The following is a 22,957-nucleotide window of genomic DNA, read 5'->3' as shown; positions in this document are numbered from 1 at the left end:
TCCTATTAGCTGTCTTTCCACAGCCTTCTATCCGATATGTAGGTGAAGTGCATAAGAGAATTGTCTTGTGAGGGACAACAGCTGTGGTTGTGGGAAAGCCTGGAAGATAACTTGGAGGTCATTGAACAAACCTCTATGTTACTTTTAAAATTATTTGAATGGTGTTTCTCAGAGAATTGTTTCAAGACTTGAATATATTTTTAGCTTGCTAATTAAATGCTATATAGTAATGTGATGTTTTCTTGTTACATTTATGTAAACTATTATGTTTTGTCTAAGTATGTTAGGAAAAGAGCTTCAGATTCCACAGTATAGTGTTAACTTTGTAGCTAGAAAGGAGCAGCAGGAAAAGAAACATGTTTGTTAAAATTCAGCAAATTCAATCTAATTAGGTAAGAATTAACATTGGGACAGCAAGCAGTTGTAGAAGATGAACTGCAAAGTTTTTCGGAGGGTCATGAAAAAAGCCAGTGCTGAATGAAATGGTCTCTAGCAGCTTTCTTAATGGACCTGAAGTCTAGCTGCATTCATCAAGGACAGGAAAAGATTCTTATCTCTGCAGTGTGGTTGACTTGATGTTGCTGTAAAACACTTAACTCTTGAAATGCTGACCTTTAAAGGACAGACCTAACATCAAACTTTTAAGCAATCAGCCTCTTTCTCTAGCCCTTTAACTTGAAAAAGCCTACAGGATTAACTGTTAAGAGATACCAAAATTGTGCTGAGAAACAGCCCAAATTATTTTTAAATCAAATGAAGAGGGTGGTTTGGTTTTTTTGAGGTTATAAGCAATTACACCACCTCAATGCCTTTATTTCCCAAATTCATACAGTAGAGGCACAGTACTAGTTCAGTTCATTCAAAGATTTTATTGATACTGGATGCCAAAACTCTCAGCTTGATGGGAAACGGTAACTACATCCCACTCGTATTAACTCTTAAAATGCCTCCAGCTTGGAAGGGTTGCTTTTATCAGTCAGTATGTGCTGCATTCCCCTAAGATACTGTCTCCCTTGGTTACACCCTGTTTAAACAAGCCTTAAGTTCCTCCTTCTGGGTATAGATTGCAAAATGTTACCAGTGAAGAAGCGTCACGAAATAAATCCTACCTGGGAACGTTGTTCTTGCTGTGTTTCTCACTGCTGAAATGTAGGAAGTACATTTCTGAAGCACTGCTTTAACTGGAAGATCCTTTTACTTTAAGCAACTATTTTTCTTACGGAACGCTGATTTGGTGAGTGACCCGCATGTGCTGTTTGAATGTTGCCATACCATCTTTCTGCAAGTTATTCTCTGCGTTCACTTGAAAAAAAAAAAATCAGACTACTGAGGTCATAGGATATAATATTAATATGTCCATGCATTTTTGTTGTCTTTCTCAGAAATCAAGGTAATTGGAAAAGAGAGGGGAGTGGGACAGTTTATGTTTAACCTCTGAGTAATTGGAAGTTAGGAAGACGCTTGCTTCTAAACCTTACTGAGACTTGATATGCCAAGATGTTTATAAACTGTATGGGATATATAATGTTACTCTGGCTAAGTTTGCAACGTTTACCATTGCCATGTTTAATTAGATTTTTTCAAAACTGTTGGAGTTGTAATCTCAAAGTCATCTTTACTGTCATACCTCTCACATAATTTACAATTTTAGAAGGTCTACTCACTTGCTAGAAACAGCAAGATATGAATATATAATGTTCACAAAGAAGTTATTAATAACTCTTTCTGTTGAAAGGTACTATTCTGCCCTGGATTCCTCCTCGAATGATGTTTTTTACTCTCTGGAAGATGTGGAAAGGGGCACTGTACACTCAGGATGGGGGGGGGGCGGGGAGGACTGTTAATCTGCAAAAAAGGCGTATACACATATATGTATATATATTCATACTGGAAGCAGACTTTTCCCTTGGAATTTCTTGCACCTTCCTCTGAAGCATTTTACTTTTGAAACCTGCATAGTAGTATGAAGAGACCACTAGTCAGTCTGAACTGGTATGGTAATTTTGGTGCTTATACACCATTTCAGTTAATAAAAATATGATCACATTATAGTGCTGCCCAGGTCTTAACTGCAGTTGTTACTGTTTGCACTGCTTTAAGGAGGGTAGCTATCGAAGTGGTGTAGTCCGATTACAGCATTTGACGGGGCTTTTAAAAAGCCTTTTTGTTGTCCATTTGTGCTGAGGCCTGCTGGGTAGTCTTGGGGAGGTTATTTTGCCCCGTATATGTCTTTCCCTTGTTATATCCTTGTCTCTTTTTCCTTTTTGATGAGATACTTCATAAAGGTCTCCTGAAGTACTGAGAAAAATGCTATTTAAGAGCTTAAGTACTGGAGTGCCCATGTAAATCTGTGGTGTTTAATGAGAATTATTGGAAGTTCCTCCTCTTTGATGTAGGTTTAGAAAAGAATCTAAAACTGAATGTGGTTTTAAGTTACCACATCAAATGCTTTAACTTTAGAGTATATTCATTGTGATGGATGATGACTCATTTCTTTATCATCACAGGCTAAAATCTCAAACAACTGTTCTCTAAGAAACACTTCTACGTGTTTATCTTGCACCAGATACTCTTTTTTTTTTTTCTCTTCACAGGCTGGAATGCTTCAATTGAGCTCATAATTATCATCTGTTAGCTGGCTCTGAAGTGATTGTCCCTCTAGATCCGTGGACTTCCTTCCTTGCTGGAGACATAAAAACTCTGGAAAGGAGTAATGAACAGATCATAAAGTCATTCGTATTTCTATAACTTGATATCAGGCTCTCAAAGCAATATGTTTAATATCAACAAATAACCACCTGTGCTGGTTTGGGCTGGGACAGAGTTAATTTTCTTCACAGGAGCTACTGTGGGGCTATGGTTTGGATTTGTGCTGGAAACAGTGTTGGTAACACAGGGATGTTTTCGTTACTGCTGAGCAGTGCTTACACAGAGTCAAGGCCTTTTCTGCTTCTCACCCCACCCCACCAGCGAGCAGGCTGGGGGTGCACAAGAAGCTGGGAGGGGAAACAGCCAGGACAGCTGACCCCAACTGACCAAAGGGATATCCCACACCATATGATGTCATGCTCAGCATATAAAGCTGGGGGAAGAAGGAAGGGGGGGGGACATTCGGAGTGATGGCGTTTGTCTTCCCAAGTCACCATTACGCGTGATGGAGCCCTGCTTTCCTGGAGGTGGCTGAACACCTGCCTGCAATGGGAAGCAGTGAAGAATTCCTTGTTTTGCTTTGCTTGTGCGTGCAGCTTTTGCTTTACCAATTAAACTGTCTTCATCTCAACCCGTGAGTTTTCCCACTTTTACCCTTCTGATTCTTTTCCCCCATCCTGCTGGGAGGGGAGCGAGCGAGCGGCTGTGTGGGGCTTAGTTGCCGGCTGGGGTTAAACCACGACACCACCTGATCCCTGGACCTGACATAGAGCCTGCCCGTCCTCGAATGAAGAATGGCAGGAAACAACGGAACATATCATAGGAGAGGGAGCCCTCAGCTTCAGCACGGCAGGGAGGAGGACCCCTGCTTTTAAGAATTCCTTTCACAGTAAAACTGCATGGAATTAGATTTATGTACTTTGGAAGGTGGAAGGACTGAGTCAGCTCTGTTGGAATTTGAACTTTTGTGCTAGGGCGCTTAGATATTTCAAGCCTGAGCTTACACTGCATCCCTTTTAACAGTATATAAGTGCTGTTGTAGCGTTAAGCCTGCAATCTGTTCTTGCTATGTGAAGGTCAGATTTTGTTTTTAAACTGACTTAAATTCCCAACTTAACCGTTTAATTTTTTTTTTTAATGCTGTTTCCACATGAGCATTTGAAAATCCGCTGTTTGACACCCTGTGTGTAGTCAGCATTTAATGCAATCGATATATAAAAGATAAAATATGCAGTACCTTTTACACATGCAACAAGGGCTTTGTCTTTTCATCTTGCAGTTGTTACTTCAGATAAGCAAGCCTGAGCTCAGGTTGCCTTCCTTTGTTCCTGCGCAGAGGCTAGCTCAGAGTTTCACTTTGAAATGCAGCTGCTCTCCACCTCTCTCGGCTGTTCTTCCTGTACCAAATCAAACATCAAGCTCCTCATACCATATTTAGCTTATTTAGTAAGCACATAGTCTGAAACTTGGTATTTTTTACACTCTATAAAACTACTTGAAAAAAAGAAAAAAAGCTGATCAGTGTTTTTCAGGTGCCAAAATAAAGGTTGCTCCTGGACATTTGACCTCTCTCTGTTCAGGATGGCCAAAGCAATATCTGATTAATGTATTTAATATTAATGTAATATCAGCTTTGCCTCGAAGCAATCTCTGGTGGTTCCATGCCGAAATGCGTGCCTTCAGGCACAACTGTAATTGTAATAAAACATGGTACAGAATGCAGTTGTGTTGGAGAAGTGCAGCAGATCTTCCGGGCAGGTGAAGTGAAGAAATCAAGGTATCGCCAAAGCTGGAGCCGCTAAGGCACAAAGCGTTGCCCACCAGCCTTGTGATGTGAAAAGCTTTTCTGAAAGCTCGGTCGTGCCCTCCTCGTTTGCTCTCTGCCAAGAAGCAATGCTCGTCCTCTGGAGTGTGTGGTTTTCTCCTTAGCATCATCTCTGAGGGACAAAATGCAAGTGCCTCAGGCGTCCCGCTTTCTCTGCAGGGAGGGGGTTGTTCTTTTGGGCCTGCCATTATTTAATTTGCACCCTTCTTTAAATAGCGTGGGGAAGAGTGTGATAGTTGTTGAGGCTTCAGGTGTTTAGTAAACCCTGTCGTGAGAGGTGGTGTTCAGCTTTTCAAGCTTGATACAGAGCTCTTTCTTACCTCTTAATAGAGAACAGCTGTTATGTAGGTGATAGGGATGACAGGCTCAATGTTGACAGATTTTATGTCAAGGCTGTGCTACTCTTGCTTCTTGTCAGTTTTAGCAGAGTTGGTGTCCGATGCGATTGATTCATTGGTATCCTGTATCTCCTGCTGTTATCAGCTAAAAAGCAAGGGACGGGGATCCAATTTCTGATTTAAATCCTTTTTATGATGTTTGCTGGCTAAGCTGCCAGTGCTAATAAGCTACTTTACTCGTAAGCTTTATCAGTTTGCTTGCTACTGTTGTTAAATCTAAGTAAAGTACAAATCAGCCTTGTCAGATCATCACGATTTAAAAGAAATAATGAGGGAATCGGCACGGATGCTATGCAAAGGACAAGTCTGCTTTTACTCAGGTCTAGCTTGTTTAGAAATTACTGTACTCGGACATCTATTTTCAGAATAATAAAAATTATTTCCTGAAAAATCATCCATGCCCAGTTTCTCACATACTTATGATCAATTTTTCTTGTTTTCTAGCTAAAACAATTCAAACGATTTTTCTCTAGGGTCCCCTGCCCACCCCGGCTCGCTGAATTGCTTTAAAAAAGGACTCTGTTGAGTTGCCTTCTGCCTTGCAGTGCTTGAGACCGTAAAAGACCAATTTCTTTGGTTAGGTGTCTACAATCTTTTGTCGTTTTGTTGCACAGAAATTTTTCATCAGCGGAAAGTTCTTTTTCTTCGAGCTGTTTTCTGAGGTTTTTCATCTTCCTTGTTTATATATATAAACGTAATTATAAACCTCAATGATGTATTGTTCTGAAACATTGCATGAATCACACTCATTAAACTATAAAACCTTCACATTTGGATCCAATTTTTTCACCTTGTGGCAACAGGGCAGTGCGATTCATTACTTTGCTCAGTTTTTTAAAAATAAACTACATCACCAACAAAAAAAAAAAAAACAGGGTTGGGCATTTTTGCTTGTATTCTTGAAGAACTTGGGCCCTGTCTGTGTGTTAATAACACCCAAACCCAAAGGGATGACAAAGAAAAGGTGACTTAGTTTTCCAGCTGTCTTCCATCACTGAAAAAGTGACCCCCTGAGCCTGGCGCTGGGAGAAACAGCGGAGATGCTCCATCCAGCTCCTATTAGAAGTTCACACCATGCACAACGCTTACCTTTGCATCACCATGTGCTGTTTCTGGGCTGACAAGAGACCAGAAGACTTGAACTATCCTTTTTCTCCTCTGGAGTCAAGGTGCAAACATTTCGACTTGTGAAGTCTATGTTTGGATAAAGAAAAGGCATTGCTTTCCAGTGCAATCAGTCAAAAATGAGGTAAATGCATCCAAGTCAGAGAGCTAGTTTGGATCAGAAGGTCATTTTCGAAGCAGAACTCTCCATCATCCCCGCTTACCCAGCTTTAGTTTATGTTGCAGAGCTCTCTGAACGCTTCATTGCATCCCTTTTGGATAAAACTAAACTCGAAGACATACTTCAGGAGCGCTCCTGATATGCTTCAGCCATGCCTTGCTGTCCATGGGACCAAATTGGAGCTAATTCAAAGGAAAACTTCCTTGAAATGTGTATAGTCTGGACAACTGTTTACAGATCTCCATTTATGGGGTCACAGAACTTAAAGATGTGGCCAAAATGGCCCCAAATCAATGTTACCCTAGAGCTGTGCTGCTTTTGCTTGCATCCACTGTACCAAAGAACAAGCTGAGGACACACAGAATTTCTTAAATTCCAAAGTAATCACTGAAAAAAGTGATTTGCAAACCATGATAATGACTGGCAGGTTTTGCTACCCAAGGTCTTTAGCAGTGTGATGTTGCACAGCCTGGGAGCTGGAGGAGTATTTCCCTGCCTGAATGAAGCAGTACCTCCAATCTTGCATGTTCTCATTTATTTTCTTTGTGTTCCTTCAGTATCCTGCTGTTGCTTAATTTTTTTTTGTTGAAGCTGAAACCAACAAAAATTCTTTAAATTTTAAATTCTTTAAATTCCTTTTGAGAACAGTTCTTCTGGTGCAGCGTAGTGTCTTTACTGGAAGTAGTGCCAGTAACTAAGGTGGAGGGAAAAGTAACAGTGCTGATAGCAAGATAAGTCCTTTATAAGTTGCGGGTGTGATTATCATGACCTTTTCCTAACATGGCGGAGGGGAAAACCTGACAACCACTGTCCTAGAGCTTTCCAGGTGCATTCCTGTTTATGGGGTGTTGTGATGTTTCTGCGCTCGTGGGGACTCCCGCTATCCCTCTGAGAAACGTGAGGTATAACATTGCATCTGCTTATCAACGCTCTGTTTGCCGAGCATCTTGCTGAAGAAGGCTGTCTAGGCAACGGCCATCACCAGCATGGCAATACTTATTTAGCCATTCTCCATTGCTGTATGTTAAATGCTTCTTGAAATCGCGCTGACTGAACAGGGGACCAAATCCTCCTTATGCCCTGCTGTCATAAATTTGGTAGAGCGCGCACCTCTGGCTTGTCCTTCTGCCAGCGGTGCCAGCAGTGTCCGGGTGAGTCGTGCAGGCACAGGGAGCTGTCTGGCAGGACCCGAGCGCCCGCGGTGCTGTTTATCACAGACCAAGTTGGGGAAGGCGGGCAGAAACGATTGCAGAATAAATCAAAAGCACAGAGCTAAAGCTGACTAAACTCAGCGGCTTTTTAGGCTCCTACATTTGATTGAACCTGCCTAGAATCCAATTTTTTTTTTTTTTTAATCTCTTGAAGAAATGCCAAGTAACCATTGGCTTTTGTATCCTTTCCCTTGGAAAAAAGTACCATTTCTCAAGCCAAGCCATTTTCCTTCCTATTCTGGGAGTTGCAAGGTTGTGTCCTAGAAAGGATAACAAGCTACTTAAGGTATTTTGGTAACTCATCACCTAACACGAGGGAATGCGTTCATATACGGCAAAACTTGTTCAGAAACCTGCTGTCCATCTTGCTATCACATTAAGTGCTCACAATAACACTGCTTGTAATCCTTCTTCAGTCTGATCAAATCTTCATCAGATCTGTAAAAGTTATAGTTTGACAGGCATTCATTAATGTTTATGAAGCATATTGAAAGTGGAAAATACAGATGAGTGGTAATGGGAGAAACTAAGCTATACTTGATTTTTCTTGTGCCCAATTGCTTAAAGTGCAATTCTGTGTGCTTGTAACAAGGGTTGGCTTGGAAGCCAGCCTTTTAATTATTCTAGCGTTCACAAAAATCACTGATCAAACTTTGATCACGCCAAGCGGGAAACTTCACCAACCAGGTTTTATAAAGATATTTTAAACGTGTGGCAACAAATTAGGCACCTTCCCGAGCTCAGATGGGTTGTATCGCGGTAACGCAGCGCGGGTAGCGATCGTACGGACCGCACAGCGGGCAGGACACCGCAGCCGCAGGAAGCAAGCTGGTGTCCTCTGCCAGGCCGAGGGAGGGAGCCTGGGTGGGAGGAGAAAGGGCGAGCGGGAAAGGGACAACTTCAGGGTGGAGGATTCAAAACAGACAAAGTCTGAGTTTGTTCCTACCTGCACAGTAGCAGTGGGCGTAACTTAGAGATAACCTTCCCCCTCCAGCTGTCTTTTTTTTTCTTTTTAATAGCCATTTGTGATGTGTCACAAAGTGCTGCAGTCAGGGCACCGATGAGGTGACTCTTTTTTTATTTTTCCCCGGCTGGCGTGGCCCATCTGCTGGGTTTGACTGAAAGTGGCAAACAGATGTTGAATTAATTGTGGACGTGTGACTGGGGCAGCTGGTGAAGGTCCCGCTGCTGACAGGTTTTCAGTTCAGGGAAGAGTGGTCTGGGGGTTTTTAGGAACCCAGAACCTGTGTCCTAGCCCCTGCACCCCAGCCTGCTCCAGCAAGGCATGCCCAGTTAAGCCTGGCTTAGTTTAGTTATGCACCTCTGGATGTGACAGAGCTGGTTTTTTTATGCCTGCACAGAAAAGCATTGGCTATCGTCATCTTTTTGAACCTTTATAGAATGTAATCTGTGATTCCCACCTAAACCAGTGAAAGCAGCGACAGCCAGGAGCAGCGCGTAGAAAGAGACGCTCTGAAAACAACCACCTTGATCTTGAGCTGTTTCACTTCATAATGGAATTGTAACGCTCAAACCCAAGTGTTTTTTAATATTCCCATGAGATTTTGCAACAACTCCGTCCAAATTATATTAATTAGCTATGCCTTGGCCACTCATCCCTTCGTTATATGCCACTTTTAGTTTGTCTGGCCATGTACAATCTTACACAGATTTACTACTCTTATCAGTTACTCCTGACAATTGGCAAATCCAAAGCAAATATGTAATTCTGCATCATTCACTCCAGCTCCTTAAAATGCTAGTTCTTTGATTTGAAGAAGCTTAATCAAATATTTCCTAAAGTTTGACTTCAGTTTATAGGTCCTGATTCTTCAAAGCACTCAAGTATAAGTTTTATCTTAAGTGTCTTCAAAAACCTGGGTCTTAATTTATGTCAATATCAGGAGGCCCGATCCAGTGATACTGATCACTGAGTATGCGAAGATATTGGCCATTTCAAAAGAAATTTAGTGCATCGACTCGAATGCTGAACTCCTATGGAAATATTTACTACTTCAGGTCATCCAGAGTTTTGGGGATTGCTTGACAGTCTTAAGAGTTTGCAAAGGCTTTAATACAACACAAAAAAAAATATTCTAGTCAAAAAGATAGTTATAGGAACCAGTCAAAGCAATGAAAACCTTTGCTCTCCAAATGCTTTCTAAGTTGGCTGGCTGGTAGACCTCAGACTGAGCATCCTATTTCCAACTCATAAAAATCCATGAAAATTAATTTAGGAATTATGGGAAAGAGATTATATTCATTTTTTAAAAGACAGGTGCTGTGTTCTTTTTTTCTTTGATAGTCACTGGTTTTGTGTAGTTCTTGCTGGTACTGTCTTTGTGAAATGTCTTGAATGGAAATATCAACCACCTTCAGCCGTGTAACATCTTCCATTAATAACAGCTTTCCTGTCATTTGCATTTGTGTAAAATAATCAGTCATCCAGCTAGCTGTTGCATAGATTTCAATCTGCGTTCTTTAGATTGGCACAAAGAATTCTCAAATATAATTTTTATTAAATTGCTATATTGAATAGCACTTTGGAAAATGAGAGGGAGGGGAAGAAAAACAGTGTTTGCCGTTAAATTAGAATGTGTCAAAGAATGTTAGAGAGCCGTCTTTTTAAATCACTTTTAAGAGTGAATTTTAATTGAACGATTAGTTCTTTTTCAGAGATAAATATCTTCCTGAAATCCCACTCTATTCCCTTTCAAGCACTTCCTCAGAACCCATTTGTTTTAGATCCTTGTCAAGAAGTGAAGTAGGGGCATTAGATTTCATTTGCAGGAATTTGTGTGGACCCAGTTATGTTTGTCGAAATGAAGTAGCAGCAAGACCCAATTCTTTGTCCTTCACTTTTTTTTTTTAATAAATGACCTTGGTGAAATTACAAAAGAAGTCCATTTATCTTTAGTCTACTTTTCCACCAAATGCCAGTATTGATTTTAAAGCCGCCTATGTTGTTGAATCACACTATCGTGCTCCTCTATTCAGCGTTGTCTCGTACTCTCCAGTCCCCGAGCTGCTACGGCTTTCAGGGGAGTATGGTGTATACTCTTATACGTGTTGCTCTTACGCGCGTACCTGTGAGCTGCCTCTGGTCGCTGCTGGAGAGCGTCGCCCCGGGGAAGATCCACACCTCCAGTGTGAGCCAGCGTGGGCAGGCCTCTACTCTCACAGTGCCCAGCATGATCTTGAACTTTGGTCTTGTGCTAGACTGTTTTCAAATAGGTTCACCTCTCTGTACTTAATTATCTTACTTAATATGCACATTCACATTAATAAAAAACAATCCTCTGATAAATAAAATGCCTTTGTGACAGCCCCGGGTAAGTGCTGTCTGCAGAATGATGTTTAAATCCTTGACAGACTCTGCAGATGTTTTTCTCTCTGATTTTTCTCTCCCTAAAACCTTATCGTGGTTGTCATTCTTTCCAAGTTTTAGCTGGACATTATTTATTTCTGACTGCTGCCATTAAGATGGAAATGAAGAATAAAAATTCTGTGTGTTTCTCCGAGTTGTGCCGCCAGGAGAGGCATCAAAGCTTCCTTCTGGAAGGGGGCCAGGCTTCTTAACAACCAATAAACTGAAATAAAATGAACAAAGAGAAAGCATGCAGGCAACATTTTTAATGAAAGGAGAAAGAACCTAACTGGATGCTCTAGGAAGACTGAAATAGTCAAGTTTCATTAGAATTGGGGAATGTAGCTGGTAGTCTTAATTTATGACGACGTATATGAAACATTCGCAGTCTCTCCCCTTAACACAGGCATGCTTCTCCACCAAAGAAAGGCACACGCAAGACTTACTTAGGTCAGCACCGGATTGCATCTCACCTCGATTGTCTATGTGCACCTCATCTGTTTCACACATCTGCTTTAGAACAAGATGAACTTAACCCAGGGGGTGCTTACGCTTTTTTAGTAATGGTAAAAGAAACCCCTTTCACATGAAGGCAGCTAGGGCTCCATTCAGCTGCCCAATTTCAGATACTTTAGGGTATCTCACGTGGTCTTCAGCTGTTGGTCAGAAAGTGTGTGGGTGACTTATAGATCCTGCATGGTATCGGCCAATCCTATACGGATGCTTTGAAGTACTGAATTGATTCTGTAGGATGGAGTTCGGTTTGATGCCAAGAAACCAATGCAGGTGTTTACATCTGAGCTATGCGTCCATTAGAGCCAGCGGAGAGTCACTACGCTGACTGCGCTGGAAGCTCAGCTCAGACGAAGACTAAAAAGCCATTTAGCGGGCAAGCTATTCAGGGTCTCTTTTAGGGTAAACGGAATCATTCTATAGACTCCATTGAGCCGATTTAGACAGGCAGACGCCTGAATTGAGGTGGCTTGATCTGGAGCTGAAGTTTGCCTTGTATTTGGTCAGACAACAATTTCACTCGATGCATCGATTGCTTTCTGAAAGTCGGTGAGGCAGAAGAGGAGAGGAGCTGAACGCTGGAGGAGAGCCCTAGTGAAGACCCTCAGCAACATCAGGTGCGCAGCGTTGAGAGAGGCCTGGAAAAGGTTCGTTGCCAGCTAAATGCTGGTAGGTACAGCGATGCTCCCTACTGCTCTCTCTTGAGGGAAACAGGATTTAAGTACGCAGAGACGCGTGGAAAAGCCAATTGACAGTTGTCTTCAGCAATCCAGAGGTCTCCGGGTTTTCTTTGGTTACTTGGGCCAAAGGGTAAGACTTATCTATCCTTTATTCTTCATTTCACAAAACAATGTGGTACAGCAACTTTCACCTGTGCATGAGTCAGCCGTGGCAAACAGCGCCACAGAAAGTCAGGCAGTTCTGCGTCTGCCAAGGAAATCTTCAGACTGGCATCCAATTCTTTAGATCAGAATTTCTTTAGAAGTGGCTGCTGCTGCTGATTAGATTCTTAACACCATAACGTGCAGAAAATACCAGAATATCTATTGTGGGAGAAGCTGTATTATTCACCTTTGATAGATTCATAGAGTATAATAATTAAAGGGAGTCGTGAGTTAAGCAAAAGCTCAGCAAAACAAACTGGTGCTGACGTACACAGATAATGTCAACTGATAGCTGGTTGGCATTATGAATTGTTTTATAATTAAGTCATTAAAGCAAGTCTGTACAAACTTTGACTTTCAGGAAACTATAAAAATATATGGAGCTGTAAAATTATATTTAGCCATTAATTTCTTGTCAAGTCTGTCATACCTGCTCATAAAATGCTTAATACAGAAGCTTACACATGCACAGTCTCACGCATTTCTTCTAGAAAGTGCGCCGTGTAACAGCGCAGTCCTAGAATACCGAATTACAACTGCAGAAAGATATATAATTTTTTGCTCTTCGCTCCTTTTCAAGTTGAAGTTGTTATTACAGCTTCTGTCTTTTAAAGGCAGGAAGGCATTCAAGGCCCACCAGAAGGTGGTCCCACTGACTTAGCCACAACCGTGCAAAATTGTCAGGTTTTTTTCTGCAGGATCTCCAGACTGAGAACGAAAACTGCTGGTTACTGGGATTCGGGTTCCTTCCTGAGTTTCATTTCTGTCTCGCTGCCAGAAAGCAATTCCTAGGACTTCACAGGGAGAACAGATGTTAGTAGGTATTGGGCCCTGAACTATCACATGGTCTTTCTATTGGATCTTGTAAATCCAAAGTAGATCCAAGCAGGTGGCGTACACAATGTGCAGGTATCTCATGACGGACATGGAGGAGCTGATGCAGAGTGAAGGCACACCAGCAGATTCACACTAAGAAAAAAAAATCAGAATACAAGCCTACAGAACAGACTTAATCCTAGGATATTTAGTTTAACTCTCCGTTGCCCTTGGAAGTCAACGAAATTTTGTACCTGTAGCCTGAGTATGGATTTTGGTTCTGTACATCTGAATTTCCAATCATCTGTCCAGAGGATCCAAGGTCCTTATGCAAACTAACTTGCTAAAAACACTCTGCATTTTTTTCAGGGACTGATGATGGAGGGTGCTTTGCATACTTTAGTTTCATCTGACTGATATTTTTGCAGAATCAGGCTCTGCCAGGTATATACAACAGACGAGGCTGCTACAAACATCTTTTGCGTTGGGTATTTCCTCCTAATGTTGAATAAAATAAGTGAAGGAATTTATGTAAAACTGAAATGGACTAAAACCAATAGACATATCGCAGACGCAGAAATGGATCAACTGGCTGATATGAAAAGTTCCTCAGTTTTGAGTTGGGTTTTTTTTTGGAGGGGAACACTGTTCCTGAACAGTTCACACTGCAACAGTGAGGCCCCTTCACAAAACTTTAGGTTACCCCAACTTCAAACTCAAGGTATCTTATGCAACACCTTTTTTATACTAGAAGTGCTTAGCTGCCCAATACATCTTTGATCATAATGCATTTGACTCCCCACAACGGTATAAATCGTAGAATTCCTAAGGACGTGTTCATTACTAACCTAACTTGGACTTGTCCCATACACAGCTGCTAACGTTACAAAAAACTGTGATACAGTAGAATGAAACAAAATGCATAAGATGATACATAGGCAAACTGAACGCTGCCAATATCAGTTGCTTCGCATCTTACTTTACACGAGCCATTTCCCTTCACTGGGAAAATCCTTCTGACAATTAAATGAACCTTAGGCTGCTTTGGGGGCTGGCACAGTTCTACTTCCTTTGTTTTCCTCATCCTTTATTTATGACCTGCCAAGTGCTTGTAAAAGCAAAGCCAGGGCGCTCTCTCGGCATTTCACAATGCTTTAATTATTGGAGCAAAGCTTGAAACTTGCTAGCGCGCTTTTCTGAGTTTTAGCTACAGTGCCATAAAAAGCAATATAAACTGAAATATTGGTATCTGAACTGCTGGTGTTTTCTCTTCCTAATCGTGGTGTTATAAAGACATACCAACAGTCACAAAGGGCTGTGGCTGTCTCCAAATCTGGATGAAGGGCTCAGTTTTCCTAGTGCACGTGTTAACCATGTGCATAAAAGTACACATATTTATGGGAGCTTCCTATGTACAATTTTTTTCAAAAGGGCTGGTCATATTAGTTCCACCACAAACTCCATCAGAGCTTGAGTTTCAATTTTATAATTTATTTTCTAAATTAGACAATACAACAGTGAGTTTAAAATAGTCTTCCACTTGTGTGCACTGTTATTGTCTGCTAACGGTCTTGTTCCCATCTCAAAGGACAATATGTGTTCTGCTGATGAGCTAAAATTTTGCTTTTGAAGAAGGCTTAAAGGCTTAACTTCATAAAAGATAATTGTCTTTTGTCAAAATGAGAAGTCAGAAATTAGCCTGAACGCTCACATCTTGACACTTCAGCTTTTAGGTAGCCAGAACTGGAATCATTGGCGTATCAGCTTCTGTTTTCCAACTGTAGGGCAGATGTGCTGTAACTGCTGGAAGGGAAAAACTCAAGGTTTATAATGTACATTGACATCGGTACTATGTTCTGCAGAAAAAATACCAAGCTCTTACACCAAGGAATTAAAAAGTGCTTTGAGAGATCTAAGTCCTTACCTGTGTCCCAGTGAAATGACGGGTAATCTTTTGAGCATCCCCAATCCATGCACAATGCAGTTTGGCACAACAGACTCAGTCCGGGCTTAAGCAAGATCAGGCCCGCGATCGGGAGCCTCCCAGCTCTAATCCTAGCTTCAACACAAACTGCCCCGCCTGTGCTAAGGGGCTTTGAGATGGCAGATGGGTTCTCTTGAATGACACCAAGGTGGTGGTGGACGTAGCTAAGGGCAGCAGAGAGCTTGTACTGCCCAAGCAAGCAGAGAGAACATCAGGCTACAACAGAGTCATGGTGCACTGCAGCCACCTCATGAGTAGCATTGGCTCACCCTTCTCCGTAGGTTAAGCTTGTGTAAAGAGCCGGGAATGGGAGCAGCTCAGAGGGGAATTCTGCTCTGCTTGTTCTGGGGAGAGGCGGCCAGTAACTTTTGCAGACACGAGGGTAAAGCAACCTCTTCTGCTGTACCCTCTTAAGATACGACAGAACCAGTCTGCTGGTGCCTTACGTCCCCGCTGCAGCGTGTGCTTATCTGTCAAAGAAAGGAGCGCTCAGCAGCACCAGCAGCCATGCCTGTGCTAACTAAACCCGCACAGCATGTACGGAGCTCAGTAACTGTCACTCATATTCTGGCTTCTTTGGTGAACACGCATGTGTAGAAGTTGTTGCTGCCAATATTCCCTGCTGCCGTTACCCATGCAATAGGCAAAAGGCACTGCAACGAGACTTGCTCAGTTCAACCACCAGGCAGAGGTTAATACAGCTGATTCACAACTATCACAGGAGTTTTAAGAAGATTGATCAGGGGATGCTAAGTTACATTCAGCGATGCTTTAGTCTCACTCGATTTTATTGCGATGGCTTAGAAGCAGACACAGGTATTCATGACTCGGGTAACAAGACGGTAACTTGTTAAACACGCAGTCACTGTCAGCGTGTCACCGTACATGTCTGTGTCTGTGTGTCTGCACAGGTAAATCCTTTTAGCACGAGAAAGAGGAGACTAAAAGGCAGGAGGCAGATTTGTGTGCAGCAGCTTTTTCTGATTTCCCCCTTGTTTTATCACAAAGAGCTAGATCTATCACTTCTGTTTCTAAAGAAATAAAAACCCTATCATTTTTGCATCTAGTCCTTATTACATTTACAGACATTTAAGTGACTTCATGTGCTGTGTTGCTGCATTTTAGAATATTAATTTCTCTTTTCTCATTTTTCACTCACCTGCAAAATCCTCTACTTTCACTATTTATTCAGATGTGTTATTTGCAGTACTTCAGCACTGCAATGTGCTAAAAGTTTTTTTTTTTTTTTGCCTCTAAACAATTTAACCAACTGATATTTTCCAGGAGGAGATCTGAATCTCCACAGATTTTCTAAATACTCTGTCTCAAAATGCTCACAAACATGACGTACGATGTTAAAACTGGCAGCTTCTCTTTAACGAAAGGGCCCTACCTGACCGCTTGGGGTTAATGTGCCCTAGTTCACATTCGTTAGGAAAGATACGGACAAATAAGAAGCTGAAGCTTTACCCTGAAACAGAAAAAACTAACAGAGGAAAATCTCTTTGGTAACACATGTTTTATCGGTTTTGATCCACTCACCCCCGAGGTAGCTGAAACGTTTCCTGCGCGCGGCCAACACGTGCTGTGGCTCAGGCCTACGCAGCACCGAGGCTGCTGGACACCCTGCAGGCAGGAACGCATCAGCCGTGCCGGTTTTAGCCAACGCCGCAGAAATCGCGCCGAGCCCCAACCACACCGCCAGCCTGGCTCCTCCTGCAATGAATTTACGGGACTCCTGAGCACCGTCGCTTCCTCCCCGTGAGCCATTTCTAGCACATTCTCTGTCCTGATTGCAAAGTTAAATATGGTATGGTGCTTGTGGCTATTGACTTGAATGAAGATTTTAGTATTGTGGCTGGGAGGCTCAAGAAGGTTGGCCAAATCCAGGCTAGTTTTACGTATTTTTGTAGTCAATGTAGTATTTTACTTCTGGTTTTTATGTTTCTGCATGCTGACACAGACACAATTTACTTTCCTCAAGCACGGGGAATGACAGCCCTGCTTTAAATGCCAAGAAGCATATGGGCTCGTACGCCTAATGCCACGGCTCTACGGCATAACCATGTTAAATGCAGACCAGTCCGTACAGGTTATTTTTTTAATCGTAGAATGCTTTGGGGTGGAAGGGACCTTTCAAGGTCATCTAGTCCATCCCCCCTGCAATGGGCGGGGACATCTACAACTAGATCAGGTTGCTCAGAGCCCCGTCCAGCCTGACCTTGAATATTCGTTTCCAGAGATGGGGCATCTACCACCTCTCTGGGCAACCCGGTCCAGTGTTTTACCACCCTCATCGTGAAATTTTTTTCCTTGTGTTCAGTCTAAATCTACCCTCCTTTAGTTTAAAACCATTACCCCTTGTCCTGTCGCAGCAGGCCTTGCTAAAAAGACTATCCCCATCTTTCCTGTACGCCCCCTTTAAGTACTGAAAGGCTGCTATAAGGTCTCCCTGCAGCCTTCTCTTCTCCAGGCTGAACAACCCCAGCTCTTTCAGCCTTTCCTCATAGGAGAGGTGCTCCATCCCTCTGATCACTTTTGTGGCCCTCCTCTGGACCCGCTCCAACAGGTCCATGTCCTTCCTGTGCTGAGGACCCCAGAGCTGGACGCAGTACTCCAGCTGGGGTCTCACCAGAGCAGAGTAGAGGGGCAGAATCACCTCCCTCGACCTGCTAGCCACGCTTCTTCTGATGCGGCCCAGGATACGGTTGGCTTTCTGGGCTGCGAGCACACATTGCTGGCTCATGTCCAGCTTTTCATCCACCAGTACCCCCAAGTCCTTCTCCTCAGGGCTGCCCTCAGTCCCTTCATCCCCCAGCCTGTACTGATATCGGGGATTGCCCCAGCCCAGGTGCAGGACCTTGCACTTGGCCTTGTTGAACCTCATGAGGTTCACATGGGACCACTTCTCCAGCTTGTCCAGGTCCCTCTGGATGGCATCCCATCCCTCAGGTGTGTCAACTGCACCACTCAGCTTGGTGTCATCTGCAAACTTGCTGAGGCTATGCTCAATCCTGCTGTCTGTGTCATTGATGAAGATATTGAACAGCACCGGTCCCAGTACGGACCCCTGAGGGACACCACTCGTCACTGATCTCCATCTGGACATCGAGCCATTGACCCCAACCCTCTGGATGTGACTGTCCAGCCAGTTAGCTATCCACCGAACAGTCCACCCATCAAATCCATATCCTTTCAATTCAGAGAGAAGGATATTGTGAGGGACCATGTCAAAGGCCTTACAGAAGTCCAGGTAGATGACATCCGTAGCTCTTGCCTTGTCCGCTGATACAGTCACTCTATTGTAGACAGCCACTAGGTTGGTCAGGCAGGACTTGCCCTTGGTGAAGCCATGCTGGCTGTCTCTAATCACCTCCCTGTCCTCCATGTGCTTTAGCATAGCTTCTAGGAGGCTCTGTTCCATGACCTTCCCAGGCGCAGAGGTGAGGCTGACAGGTCGGTAGTTCCCAGGGTCCTCCTTTCTGCCCTTTTTATAAACGGGTGCAATGTTTCCCATAACGTGGCTTCATACTGGAGGAGGACAAACAATACCTGAAATTATACGGAATTAGATCAATGTAGCAAATGCAAAACAATAACTGATTTAGCAATGACAGTTACATCTCCAGACTTTCTCTTCTAATGGACTCATAATGGCTTAATGCTTTGGGTTCTGTGCCTGCTAAAGTTTCATCTATATTGTGTGCCCTAAAACACATCTAGTGGAGCTGTAGTCTAAGAGCAGCACGGCAAAGAGCTTTCTGTAACTATTTTCTGCCTCAGTTGTGCACGTGGCAAATATAATGTAGGCTTCACTCCCTTCACTTGGTTTTGAACTCCACCTTCTTTTTGAGGCTCTTGGTGTCTGACACCAAATAAAAATCGGTCCACTATACGATACTGTCAGTATCACAAAATGGAGATGGGAGATAGAAAGCTCTGTTTGGGACCATGGCAGAGCACTCTAAGCATTGAAACCGCTATGAGCACCCGAGATCATATTTAAAATAGAAAACAAATGTAATTGGGATCAGGCTGAGGGAAAATGGCAATCTCCTCCAGCAGCTTTCCTGAATGCGATAGATTGCAATATATTTTTCCCATTTGCACCTCAAGAAAAGGGAGGGAATGAATTCTACTAGACTATTTCATCTGAGGGAGTGGAAATTCACTGTGTACACTTGGATGAAAGTTTTTGCTCTCAAATTCTTTATAGCATAATAGCTTTGTAGCCAGAACTGTAAGAGCAGTAACCGTAACAGTTCCTGAATAAATGAGGCCAGTCAGGCTGGAGGGACTGGAGGTGATTGTACCGCCTTGTCAAACTGGTTGGGGCGGAGGGTGCAGTGCAGCAGAGGGCAGCCACCAGAGAACCTGCATCTCGAGTGGAAAAAGGCCACATAGCAGTGAGCGGCGGAGTCACACTTCAGAGATTTAGTACAAGTGGGAGCTGAAAGTATTTAGATTTAGAAAACTACCTTCATCTTCTGCAAGACTTGTTCTGCATGAGTGGTGGGTTTTGGTTGGATGCTGGTAGCCTTTTTGGCCTGCTCTCATTATAAATTACTGTTCAGGAATTGTTGGCTTGGTCATAGAGCAGTACGGCCTTGTTTTTTCCAAAGACCACATGATAACTGGAATCACGTACTGACTGCAATTTTCTTACTTCTGGCTAGAACATAATATTCTGATACAACAATTAACACGGATACCGACTGATCTCATCTTGCAACAAACAGGCCACCGCATACCGCTTCCGAACTCTCCGTCTTGTTTAAGTAATGCACAACGGGGAGGTGCCAGCCTCTGTGGGGTTTGTTGCAGCTCATTTTATAATAGATTTTCCTTCTCAGTATTTGAGTCGCAGAAATTGAGGGCGTGCAATAGAACAGAACTTTTCTAAACTAAAAACTAAATAAGCCCTACAGCTTGCATAGCGCTTGGAAAATGTGAGTCAGGTCCACCCTCAAGCTCAGAAACCAGAAAGCAAAAAGAACCTTACAATGTTTCCCAAAATAAATAACCACAGTGTGGGGGCACCTGACTGGGGGGGCATGGGGGAGTAGTTCTTCATTTTTTTTAATCCTTAAGCTTGGCACATCTGCCAGAAACTAAATAAACAAATCGTTATTGGAGTCAGGAAAGGACAAGCTAATGTAAAACAGGCTGAGACATAAATTAGTAGTTATAGTAATCTGTCACAGGTGAGTGCTTCTCAGAGAAGTGACTTGAAATGCCAAACAAACCTTCTACTGGAATCCTGGGAATGTGTTTATCCAACCACTTTACTTTAATCTAAGAATTAGTGACAGCTACTACAAAAAATGCATATAGAGAAATATAAACACTGCAAACTGTTGTAAAATCTACTAGTAAACTTCGTTCCGTGGCTTCTCTGCCATCATAGTGCCTGTGTAGCCATGTGCAGCACGGAGCAGTCACAGTGAGTCAGGCCTTTCTAAATCAGATGCTATGAAAACTTTAAGCATTGCTTTTTCTTCTTAAATTCCAATGTTTTATGGGATACAATTTCTTCTTTTTCTTTGCCACCATTAGAATTATCAATGGCAAAGAAAATAAAAGGTGGAATTCCTGCATAATCTTCACTCTGACAATGGAGTTTATGGTTTTATGGGGAAAAAAACATCCATGGTGCAAGAATAAGGATAAAACAATGACAGCTGGTAACAAGCAAATGTGCTCGTCTTCGAAATGCTTTCATACTCACAACAACTGCTAAAGACAACTTTGCCAAAACTTGTCAGGAAATGTCATATTACTTCTTTATATTTGTTCCTTGGGTTAGTGCTGGCTTCCAACATTTCAATCTCAAGATGTTACATTAGGGTAAAGATGATGATCATACAAACACTGAGGAGACTATTCAGCAGATGTCAGAATTACTGGCCCAAATAGACAAATAATTAACACTCCTAACTTTGACCAAATGAGTGGACCTAATAGAGCACACACATACAAATACGTGCTCTGAAAATAACTGAATGGGGGCTATTTCTGGAGTGCTGGAGGAGCATTATGACAGGATGTTTGCTCTTACGGTTCAGCCAGCCTTAGTCGTCATCTCACGTTTCTCACTTCAGATTACAACTGTTTGAAAAATTACTTCTGTCTGAAGTGCTGTTAAATTTGGAAAACGAATACTCAGCCCTTGTTTCTTGAGAAGTACTATCTGCTCACGCCCACGTTGATTTGATCAGAACTGGATGAATAGCCCAAGTTTAGCTTTCTTTTTTAGGTGTAAAGCTGAAACAATGGTCCTAGAAGCTTTCTGGAGTCTTTGCAATATGGGCTGTTTGGGTATAACAACAAAGCAGGTTTATTCGATGGCTGAACAGTCTTAAGAGAGCTAAATAGCTTAGACAGCAAATCTTTACTTAGATTTAATTGCAGCAGAATCTAATTAACAGTTGTATATTAAAGACTTGAGTGTCTCTGATCTCTTCGAAAATCACCAATACTGCCAAAACTACAAACTCATAAAAACCATGAGACTGATTTACATTGTGAGATTTTTGCACTGAAGTCATGCATGCAATTTCTTCAGAAGGAAAATAATAGGTGTCATTAAAAACCAACAAAAACACAAAAATGATTTAAAGGGCCAAATCTGGGAGAAAATGTGAAATATTGGAAGAACTAGTAATGAAGAGACTTGCCTAGTGTAAGCAGCAGACTACTTAAGCATCAGATACTGCAAAGTTTCAGAGATTTTCATGCTATCATAAGGAGGAATCTAGGAAACATATTTATATTTTAACTACAGAGCTATAATGGCAAAACTATGCCCCTAGCATGGGTGGGTACAGCCCTACTCTGCCTGGCTGCCAAATGATGGGGTGGGCCTGTGGCATGGGGCTCCAGGTAACGTGAGGCTGTAGCTTACTTCTCACGTTTCTTTGCAGCAGTACAGACACTCTTCTGTTTTCTTGATCTGATGTGCAGACAGGAAAAAAGAGAAGTTGCAATACTCCACTGAAAAGGAGGGAAGCAAGAGCTAAGGTCACCTACGATAATGATTTTATGTCTCTCCTCCCTTTGAAATCCTTGGCTGCTGCATTACTTCCCATCAGGAGAAAGTTCAGGTTTAGAAGTAAAGACAAAAAAAAAAAAAAAAAAGCATGTGACTCTTTTTCTTTTGTTTATCATCTTTTCCTTCCTACTCCTCCACTGTAGATGACTAACTTCCCCTTCAGTCCTCTGGGGGACTGACAGTACAGCACGGCCCCCAACTGCTCAGGAATGGCTCTTTATTTTGCTAGGAGAAACTTGCCCGGATGCAGAACGTGCAGCCCACGCACAGCCTCCATACCGTGTCTTTCTTAGATCCAGCTATTGACCACAAGCAGAATGTGGAAATAAGGCCTACAGCTTCCTGTTTGCAGGTAAAATGGTACCAGAACAGAATGAAGACCTGTAACTTCTCTTCTTCTGTCCCATAAGCTCTTCAGATCTGGAGAGGACATCTGACCATGACTACTGTCCTAACAAAAGAAATCCTGCACTAGTCCACTTACTTACCTTCATGACGTCCCTCTGCTCTTGCAAATAATAGCATCTGCCCAGGTTCCACCACCTGGCTCTTGGGCATGTAGATCCCCTCGAAGGAATGCCACAGCCACACAAGGAGAAAACAGAAAGTTCAAAACAAGAACACGCCAATATTCAATGCAATTCAGGCAAAGTCAAACAGTTGTTTCATATTTGACCCCAACAACTTTTTGGTGAGCAGTGACATGAGGCTGTACTCTGATACTGCAGAAATGGGGAAGTCAGAAGTACCTATAGGATAATGAGACCATGAAAAATGCAAACTTAGTTTTTTCCCTTCTGCATGGAGTTCTGACGTGTTTTCTACAGCTTTTCTCTGAATTTCTTTCTTTTTTTGGCCCAGAGCAGCTGGGAATATTAGCCCTCCAGAAACAAGTTTTGCAGGAAAATCTAATTACATACACTATATTTCATCCCAGAGCACATTTTACAGCCCACTTTTTGAAAACAAAGCTA

General features: G+C 42.5%; 1 long non-coding RNA gene across 1 annotated transcript; it reads right to left on the bottom strand.

Moving 5' to 3' along the window:
* Nucleotides 1-16,519: 16,519 nt before the first annotated feature.
* LOC148057289 (uncharacterized) lies at nt 16,520-22,556 on the bottom strand. Its single transcript, XR_015703829.1, has 3 exons — nt 22,472-22,556; nt 18,176-18,484; nt 16,520-16,648 (listed from the first exon to the last, which is right to left on the bottom strand). It is a non-coding gene; the product is annotated as an uncharacterized LOC148057289 (long non-coding RNA).
* Between the last annotated feature and the right edge of the window lie 401 nt (nt 22,557-22,957).

The sequence above is a fragment of the Nipponia nippon genome, unplaced genomic scaffold (assembly GCF_047370975.1).
Source record: "Nipponia nippon isolate SJK-2023a ecotype South Korea unplaced genomic scaffold, ASM4737097v1 scaffold_1, whole genome shotgun sequence".
Classification (NCBI taxonomy): Eukaryota; Metazoa; Chordata; class Aves; order Pelecaniformes; family Threskiornithidae; genus Nipponia; species Nipponia nippon.
The sequence above is the reverse complement of the archived record's forward strand: the minus strand, read 5'-3'. Positions and strand labels throughout refer to the sequence as shown.